Raw genomic sequence first — 9735 nt, forward strand, 5'->3', positions numbered from 1 at the left:
TGGAGGCGGGGGGGGGGGGGGGCAAGATGTGGCTGTGATGCAGTGTGTGCATGTTCTCTGCAGGAGGGTGTGTGTGTGTGGCAGGAAGTCCCTGGTATGGGGCGCCGTGGTAAAACGGTTCAGTTTGCCAAGGCTGTCGTATCCTGGAGGCTGTGAGAGTCAGATAAAACTTTCACTATCCTCCTTCCCTTTGTTGTCTTCTGTCATACTCCCTCACCTCACCATCACCCTTCTCCATGCTGATCCTCTTCGTTCTCGCTTCATTTCCTGGCAACACTCCTTCGACTCCTGTATCATGTGTCTGTAGTTACCTACACATGTCTAAATCTGCCCTTTTATAATGTTTATCTCGACCGATATCCAATCATAGTTGCTGATTGTAACTCTCACACATCACAGGAACAGAGATGATTGCCCTTTAGAAGAAGACAGAAAATGAATCAAGTCAGGTTCTTTTTTTCGTCCCCTCCTGCTGCCATTACCCTCCATGAGAACACACGGGAAGCACTAGGAAGGTTGGGGGGAGGATTTGGGGAGGTGGGGGAGTCCAGGGATCAAAATAGATGAAGCCATCTAAGAGAATGGGAATCCGTCATGCTTCTAAATCAAGTTGACCGTAGTTGGTCGTCCCATGTTTGTTCAGTAACGCTTGTAAGAAGATGTGGTGGGAAGCAAGGGGGGAGGCAGGGTGGGAGGTGGGTTTGTAATAATGGATTTTAATGTATGATGATACAAAGAGAAAGAAAATAGAAGTGAAAAAAAAAATTCACACTTTGTTTCTGACTCATGGCTAAATGCTACAGATACTCTTTCAAGTCCAGCAAAGTGTTCTCAGTCCTCAGTCCAGGAGTTGACAAATCAGATGAAAGAAGAGAGAGATACGTACGAACGAGACGATGAAGAGAAGTCTGTGAACGCCACTGAAGTCACGGCTCCGTGAGACGTGCTGAGTCTGAGCACAGGCAAACTGAAGTGGACGGTTTCATCTTCGTCGTGACGTGTATTTAAAATGTAGATCTGTATGATCAATCACAGGCACAGTCACCTGTGTTTCCTGGGCTTTTGTGATTGGCTGGTGGCTCAGATATGACAGAATCAAAGTGCATTTAAAAATATATATAATAAAAAGAGAAATAATCTTGTAGTAAAAGATACATCTAATGTAGTCCATATGTTATAGTACAAGGGTTCCCAACCCACAGTCTAGGGACCGGTGTCGGTTCGCAGTGGGACACAGTAAAAAAATGTACTTTAGTTTTACTAATTAACCTTTATTCAAAAAGAATCCAGTCATATCCCTTTAATTTTCTCTTAAAAAATAATCTGTTTTGAAACAAAAGTTAAATATCTGTCGACTGGTACTTTGTACAAAAAAGGTTGGGGACCGTTGTTATAGGATACGTCAACATTGTTGCTAAGGGCCAGACAAAGTTAATATTGTCGAAGACAAAGGCTTAACCGTAACTGAAACGTTGTTAGATAAAATAATTTTTTGAAATGTTGATTTATTACGATTAATTGTGATTAATCATGACAAGGGAAACATATTTAGCATCCATCTTTGTCCTTTGAATGATGGGTGGCTGACTGCCATGTTCACATGTAACATGTCATGCCCTGTTTACAAGCTAGGTCCCGCTAGAATGCGTTAAATTAACCATGTCCTTGTCCTTGACGTATCAAAGTACTGACGAGGAGGCAGGGGAGGAGAAGGGGCTTAAGTAACGCTTCTCCTCACCTCATGTAGTTTATCGATATTTGTAGACTTCTTAACTGTTTCGCTCTCTCCGCGTATTTCTAGCTCACTTTGACCTTCGCCAAGCTCCGTCCGTCTGTTACCCATCAGCCCCCTGCTGGTTTTCGAATTAGGTTCTCTGGGGGGGCGGGGGGAGCCCCACTCTGAAGCGCCCAAGGGCTTTCACCCACCTCCCTCTCACCCATCATCATCACATTCACTCGTACATACATAACATGCAGATAACTCCCCCTGCCCCATTCAGACATACACCCTTCTTCACAGCCTCCTCCTTCTCTTCCTCCTCCTCCTCGCATTTCTAGCTGTGAACGCTCCAAGATCTGGGTCAACCAGATTAAACACCAAAACATGCCTTTTCTGTCATGCATCTATACTGCCTGAGCATGAAGAAAGGGTTGAATAATATATGCTTGTGTGTGTATATGTATGTGTATATGTGTGAGTGATCTTGGTATAACTACACCTGTGGGGACATACTGTAGTATTGGAGAAATACTATTTATTAATTTGTGATTTGTGAAGAGAAAGAGAAATATCTGATGCTTTTTTAAGGCGTGACCAGAATGATGTGTACTTTATATGTAATTATTCACACAAGATACACAACTACCAGGTGTCAGACCAGCGTCACCTGATGTCCCACAAGCCATTGCTAAAAGTCACAATAATGGCTAAAATCCACCAACTCTACGAAAAAAAAAAAAATATTCGTAGTTAGTATGTGTTATTAGAAGGATTTCAGTTACGCCTTCTTAACATTTTCTCATTCATCATAGTTAGGAATTTACCTTGATCGACAAGGATAATGATCAACAATGATAAATTCCCATTGTGATCAATCATGATTATTCATGATTAATCTACAGCTAGTATGTTAGTGTTGTGGTTAGGTGCTTTTATTGTAAAATACTGTAATTTGATAAACTTGATGATTGTTTTTTTTTTTTTTTTCTTTCCGTGGCCATTAATTATCTCAATTCTGTTCCGGAGTCGGGGGAGGCGGGAGGGGGTGGGGCAGCTGAAACAAAACAGGTGAGGGTGAGGGCGGGGTGATCACTGGACAGTTAGCCAGTGGACAGTTAGCCAGTGGACAGTTAGCCAGTGGACAGTTAGCCAGTGGACGAGTAGCAAGTTCATCTTAGGGTATCTTACGCATATGGGGAAAAGCAACAGTTCCACAAATGCCCACACAGTTGCGCTAACCTAACTAACCACACATGGCTTACTTATCTAATTTCATAATTACAAGAAAACTGCCTCTTACCATCCTTGCTTACACACATACACACACATACAAACATAAACAACACATGTTGTCTCTCTCCCAGTGACAGCAGCCTTGACAGCTGGGCCTGACAGTGAGAGGAGTCTGACCCGTCAGGGTGGATTTAGCCTGGACGGTCACTGAGGTGAAGCAGGACTTTTACAGGCTGCCATGTTTTTGTCTGCATTTAAATGCTTTAGGATTTATTTGTGACCCCAATGTCCATTTAGGACAGATGCTATCAGGGCTTATTTTTGGGCGTTAATTCAGCTGTACGTATGTATGTCTGGGAAGACAGCAAGCCGACAGATGGGGGTCTGGTCAATATCATTCCAGGCCAACGGTCTCACATATTTCTGGGTGACTGACATGAATCGGGGGTAAACGCAGAGGAGCAAAGCCGATTATGATGAAGTATTGAGGATTGAAACACTGGAGCAGTATGTACATGCACCTGCATCATCAGTTGTGCTTGAGCCCCTGCTGGCAGCTCACCATGACAACAGCTGTTTACATACTTCTCACCTGAGCAACAAGTTCCTGGGGGAATAGAGATCATTAAATCAGCAGGGAGCAAGGAGAGGATGGGAAAGAAGGGGATGGGAAGGTGAGGAGACCACAGAGAGACATCTGCAGGTGAAGCCACAGTTGGTGTGGCGTTGCTGCCAGATGGTGCCTTCTTGAGCGACAATAATAGACCAAACAGGCTGCTGGGCTTTGTTGAACAAATCTGTTGATTTTATGTCTGTGTATCAGTGCTGACTCACCTCTTAGACTAACAGCTAACAGCTACGTCTGCAGGACTCACCCTTCACTTTTTGTTGCTGTTGTTCACCTTAGATGTGTGTTTAAGGCCTCTTCATATCCCACTCAGCCTCAGATGAGTACTACTCTGAACTGCATACGAAAAAAAACCTCAGTTTTTATATGTATTCAGACCTTCTATAGCCTCTTGCAACTTATTTTTTTTCTGTAATAACTGTGAATTGCAGAGGTCTGTTAAGATGATCATTTAGACCAGAGAGAAGTTTTTCAAATATTATGGTATTATAGTATTATGGTATATGGTTTGTTTATTTTTGTACCTACTCCGTGTCTTTGCAGATTGTCCAACCAACCACTGTTGGTTACCGCAGACTTTGTATTTTCTTTATTGTCATAGCTTGACTAAAATACAAAACTAAAATGTTTAAACAAGACAATATAACTATGAACAAAACATATCATCCATCCATCCAACCTTTTTCATCCGCTTATCTGGGTCACGAGGGCAGCAGTCTTCACGACCGCAACCCAAATCACACTGCACCACACCAACCCCCCCGAATCTTCCTGCACGTGGTGAGTTCACAGGAAGGCACCAACCGCCCTAACCAGGATTCGATCTTGCCCAGGAGGTGAACCCTGGGGTTCTACACCAATGACAGAGACATTGCCTCTGGGTCAAAGTGCCACCAGAAAAAGAAACTGTTTGGGAACCACTGTTTGAACCTCCATAGAATCTGAGTCTGTGACAGGAAGTGGACCTGATGTCATACAGGTGTGGAGCACAGTAGTTGGTCTTCCAGCAGTTTCAAAACCAGATCATTTCAGTGGAATACACAGAAAGTTGAACCTTCAGTGCATATCTGAAGGAGTTTCATGATTGGACATGAGAGTTCTACAAACCATGATGTGCATTTTCTCAAACTCTGACAGTTGCGTTGCTGTTCAATCCAGAGTCAATGCCTCACTGACTCCGAGGCTGCAGGTCCATAGCACTGCGGCCTGTTTTCACCAGATGAGGTGGAAAATTGAAAAGTGTCTGACGGATGTCATTGTTCAAACACACGCCTTCCAACAAACACACACACACACACACGCACGCTGTATATGATTATGCATGGTGCTAACTTGCTAAATTTTGTGAATTTTTGAGCGTTTGAAGTGAAGAGGTGTGGATGAGTGTACGCGTGTGTCTGTGTTTGTGTGTGTGTGTGTTAGCTGGTTCATTCAGAGGTACACATGCACTCATGCTCATAAATAGGAGACATGCATTATTCATACCCTACTCCTCCATCTAATGCCCCTAATGTGCCCAAACAGCCATAATCTACTCTGCTATCAAGGTGGCAAAGACCCCTGACACACACACACACACACACAGAGTTGTAAAACTCGATTATAAAATTTGTAATTTAAAAAAAAAAAAATTTTACAGCCACATCTATGTTCGATTTTGCTACATCTGCCCCTTGTGTTTTCTGACTTCATTCCTCCCCCATAATTCCCCGTTCCGTTTCTTCTGTCTTTGTTTCCCTAACAGAAAATATGTATCTCAGAGAAAAGCTTCTGCAGACCCTACTGTTCCCCTCCTCGGGAGTGGAGGTTAAATTAGTTCTCCGCACATTCATAGCTCCGTCTAAACAAGAAATCCTCTCTCTGAAGTTCTTGCTGCAAATACTAATAATCTGAAAGGTTTTTTTTTCTCTGTGTTTTTTTTTCTCCAGTTAAATTCACTTTATGGCCTAAAAAGGCAACCGTGTAGATAAAAGAAGCCCTGAAAAAACATAAAACCAGTGGAAGGTCTGCTGTTTATCGCTGTTGTTTTTCCTGTGTGACTTTTACTGATAGTGTTTTATGATCTAATCACTCTATAATTGGTTTGCCCATTTACTCTCTGTGTTTTTAATTGCTTTGCCGGATTGTGGTAGGGTTTCGCTGAGGTTCTTTTTTAGGACAACGATACATTTCCTGAAATGTACAATAACTCAAGACTTTTAATTTGTTCAATTTGATAATAAAAGTTGAAGAGTTTACTCTTCTTCAAACCACCAGATCCCGGTCTGGTAGTGGGCTGTATGTCATGTGGTACAGAGCTGCCAAAAAAATTGTATATTTTTTAAAAAAAATTCAGGATTACCTGTCAGTCACACTTATCATGATACTTTTCAAAATAAAAGTCTTTGTAGAGCTTTCTGTGCTTTCAAAAAAAACTTACTTTATTGTGAGCATTGTCTACCGCAGCAAACGTTTTTGGCCATGCACTCCCTTCTACATCCTTCTACAACCTAACCTCGATGCATTTACACGTTTTTATTGTGTAGGAAAATCTAAAAAAAAAAAAAAACAAACCCAAAACATTCCAAACCATCACAATTTTTATCTTGTGCACCCCCTAGTGGCAGCTCGCACACCCCTGCAATGCACGCACCGTACTGTTCTACCACCAGTTGTCATTCACATGTTGCCAGTAACTTGTGATTAAGAAGTTGATGTTTTTTTCACCCAAGGACACATTAGTATCAAAACAAGCAGAGTTAGATCTGAAAGGGTTAACGAACAGTGTTTAAACCAGGGTCGTCAAACTCATTTTGGTCACATACAGCCTGATTAGATGTCAAGTGGGCCAGACCAGTACAATGATAACATAATTACCTATAAATAACAATAACTCCATGTTTTTCCAATTTGTTTTCATGCAAGTATATTAAAAAATATTCATATTTAATGAAATATTACTTGAAAAAACATCATGGACATGAAATGTTTGTGCATTTCTTATTATTTTGGCCTGCAGGCTGTATGTTTGACACCTCTGGTTTAAACCCATTAGGGCTGAATGTACTGAGCCTTTGTTGTATGATTTAGTTGTTAGTCACTATAAATTCATTAGGACCCACAGAACACAGTGTCTGTGTGAAGATTCATTTGGTTTTGCGTTCCTTTGAGGGGAAAAAAATAGAAGAATGTTCCAGAGTTGATCACTATTATTTAATGCATCTGCTCATGTGAAGAGACGTGTCAAAATCACTGACCCTAACCTTTCACATGACACTGGTGGCATACAGTTTGTTTTGACACACACAGAACACGCCCCTCTCATTGAGCACGGAGACGAGACAATGACTCCATTCATTCCTTAACTCCTTCAGTCTCCTCTGTCTTTCCCTCTTCTTTGTTCACCTCACCACTCCATAAACGGCGTAAATGTGAAAACCACGACCCGCCACGTCTACGCCCTCGCAGCTTCTCTGACCTTGATCAGCTCTGGTTGTTGTTGCCTTTGCACGGCCTCTTTACTCAGACAGAAACTGAGGATTACAGGGGTTACCAGTTTCTGTGTGTTCACAGTACAGGTTGACCAAAGTAATTAGCCCTAAGGGAGTGCCAAGATAAGGTGCCAGCTCTCTGTATGGTCATGTGTTCAGATAAATCACGGACGCAGTATAAGATGCTGTATTTGTGACACGAGAGGTCATCGAACATTTGTCTCTGTAGGTAAAGGTAGAAGATAAGAAAAAAGATAAAAAATAAATAAAATAAAAATGAATGGGACCAACAGTAAATCATCCCATTTTAAAATATATTAAATAGGGATGTCCGATAGTATCGGGCTAACTGATAGTATCAGCACGATATTAGCATAATTGTAATATCTGTAAGAATTGTTATCGGTTTTTCGTCCGATAATGAAAACCAGATAACTAATGATCATCACCAAATGACGTGTGCCCTAAAATAGTTTTGGGGAAAAACAGCTGTATATGAAAGTGAGAGTCACTAGATGGCAGCATTGCAGCTCATTTTATTAATCTATTTTATTAATAAACAGGGGATTGTATGCAGAATTCTGGTGCCTAAATCGGTATTGGTTGATGTCGGAATCGGAAATTAAGTGGTTGGACAATATCAACGTATCGGATATTGGCAAAAGGTTAATATGAGACATCTCTAATTTAAATAAATAAAGCATAGGGCACAGTGGAAAGAGCTCCACCTGCCAGGTAGAGGGTTGGGGTTCCAAATCCAGGTGCCTATCCAAGGGTGGGTTGGGTCAGAAAGGGTGTGCTTTGTAAAAAAAACAGTGCCAAATCACTACGTTCTACATGGACCACCACCCATTAACCCTAACCCTACGTTCTGCTCTTCCTGTAAACTCTGTGGCTCTGTAATGACATGACCCAGTTTCCTCCTCTGCTCTGCTCAGACAATGAGACAATGACCACTGAAATGTGTACAATGTTCCAGATGAATTACTGATTATTGATTCATCCTAAAGTTGGTGTTTCTCTACACATCGTTCTGTTTGCACAACACCAGTCAATATCAGGTCAGTTTTGTCTCGACATACTTTACAGTTGAATTTAAACATAAATTATCCTGTTAAATGTTTGAAAAACGGAGGAATTAAACTACAAAGTAAAGCAGAAAAATAAGTCATTTCAACAGGAAGAAATCGCCATCACATCCAGACCTAGCGTCTGCCTCGGCAAAGAGAGAGAGAGAAAGGGAAGTAACCGGGGAGGGGGTCTTCAACATTCATCGCGAGTGTCCGTAAATGTTCCTAAAGTTAAAGATTTACCCAAAATGACGTCCGTTTGACGCCGGTTTGTGTTACAAGACGCCTGAGTCAGACATCCTCTCTCACTGTGGATTCAAACCACTGACTTCACAAAGTCCCTCAAAGTTTGTGTCCCCGTGTCTCCGTTTGCACGTGCTGATTCAGAAATCATAAAATAAACACAAACAAAGAGCGGAGGTTACAATGAGTTCGTCCGCTCCTAAGCCTGGAGTCTGACATTTCTCTGGTTTTTACCACATGATGTGCTGTGTCAGAGTGATGCTGACGGAGCTTTGTCTACCTGTGATCTTGAATAGAAATGATGAAAAGAAAGAAAGCTCTTACCTGACTGATGGTTTCACCAAAAACGTCCTTGTTTTTATTTCTTTTCTCTCGTTGGTTTGGCTTCAGCTTCCTGGGTGTTCCAGAGGAGGTGTGTGTCGAGTCTGCGAGGTGGCATGTGGGTGTCTGTGCGTATGTGTGTCTGTGTTTGTGTGTGTGTGTGTGTGTGTGAGAGAGAGAGAGAGAGAGAGAGAGAGAGAGTGTAAGTGAGCGAAAGTGAGAGACTCTGCTTTGTGCTGCCGACCTTGGTAAGAGTGTTGTTGTAACTGACTGCATGGGAGACATGGGAGTTTATGTGTGTGTGTGTGTGTGTGTGTGTGAGAGAGAGAGGGACAGAGAGAGAGACAGAGACACACAAACACATCCCAGCTTCAGGGAAACACCCCACCACTCCCCCTTCCCCTCAGGACCCTCTCTGCTCACCCGCTCCCCCCTCTTTATTTCTTGCCTTTTCTTTTTCTCCTCCATCATATTTTTTTTTCTATCTTTCTTCTGAACACCTCGAAGGACACGTGGAGTCAAAACATGTCCTATCTTCCCTCTTTGCTCCAGTTTTACTCCTTACTTCATTTTTCCCAGTTTTGAACCTCCTTTTTCTTTTGTCGCGCTCCTTCCTCGTCTTCCTTGTCCATCTGCTCGTCAGCTGATTCATAAACAAGTTACAGAGATGGGGCACAAAACAACCAAACAGTTCTAATTTCTCCTCCTGGAGAGCAGCTCTTTGTGCTTAAAATCAGTCGAACACAGTACGTTTTTGGGTTTTTTATCCATATTTTTTATGTTTGATGTTTAAGCTCCTAATATAGTTCCGCAAATACTCATAAAAAAGTCATTGGGTGGTGGTGTTTAATCATCAGTTTAATCATCAGCTTAAAGATTTTCTGATTTAATGTTTGACTATAGTGACTCACAGGTGTCGCCATTTATCAGGACAAACAACAGGAAAAATATCCCACTGTGATGACGTGGTGAGCTTCCCTTAAATAACCGAAAATCACATATGTCAAACTCGAGGCTCACGGGCTAAATCTGGCCCGTCTCATCATTTTA

At 42.0% G+C, this 9735-nt stretch overlaps 1 protein-coding gene across 1 annotated transcript in view; it reads right to left on the minus strand.

The window, feature by feature from the left end:
• The window catches only part of hs3st1l2 (heparan sulfate (glucosamine) 3-O-sulfotransferase 1-like 2), a 16569-nt gene extending 7209 nt beyond the window's left edge, over positions 1-9360 (minus strand). The window contains exon 1 of the mRNA XM_008336286.3: positions 8689-9360. The gene's annotated coding sequence lies outside the window, so the exon portion shown is untranslated. The remainder of the gene's footprint in view (positions 1-8688) is intronic.
• Between the last annotated feature and the right edge of the window lie 375 nt (positions 9361-9735).

The sequence above is a fragment of the Cynoglossus semilaevis genome, chromosome Z (assembly GCF_000523025.1).
Source record: "Cynoglossus semilaevis isolate Cse_v1.0 chromosome Z, Cse_v1.0, whole genome shotgun sequence".
NCBI classification, from domain to species: domain Eukaryota; kingdom Metazoa; phylum Chordata; class Actinopteri; order Pleuronectiformes; family Cynoglossidae; genus Cynoglossus; species Cynoglossus semilaevis.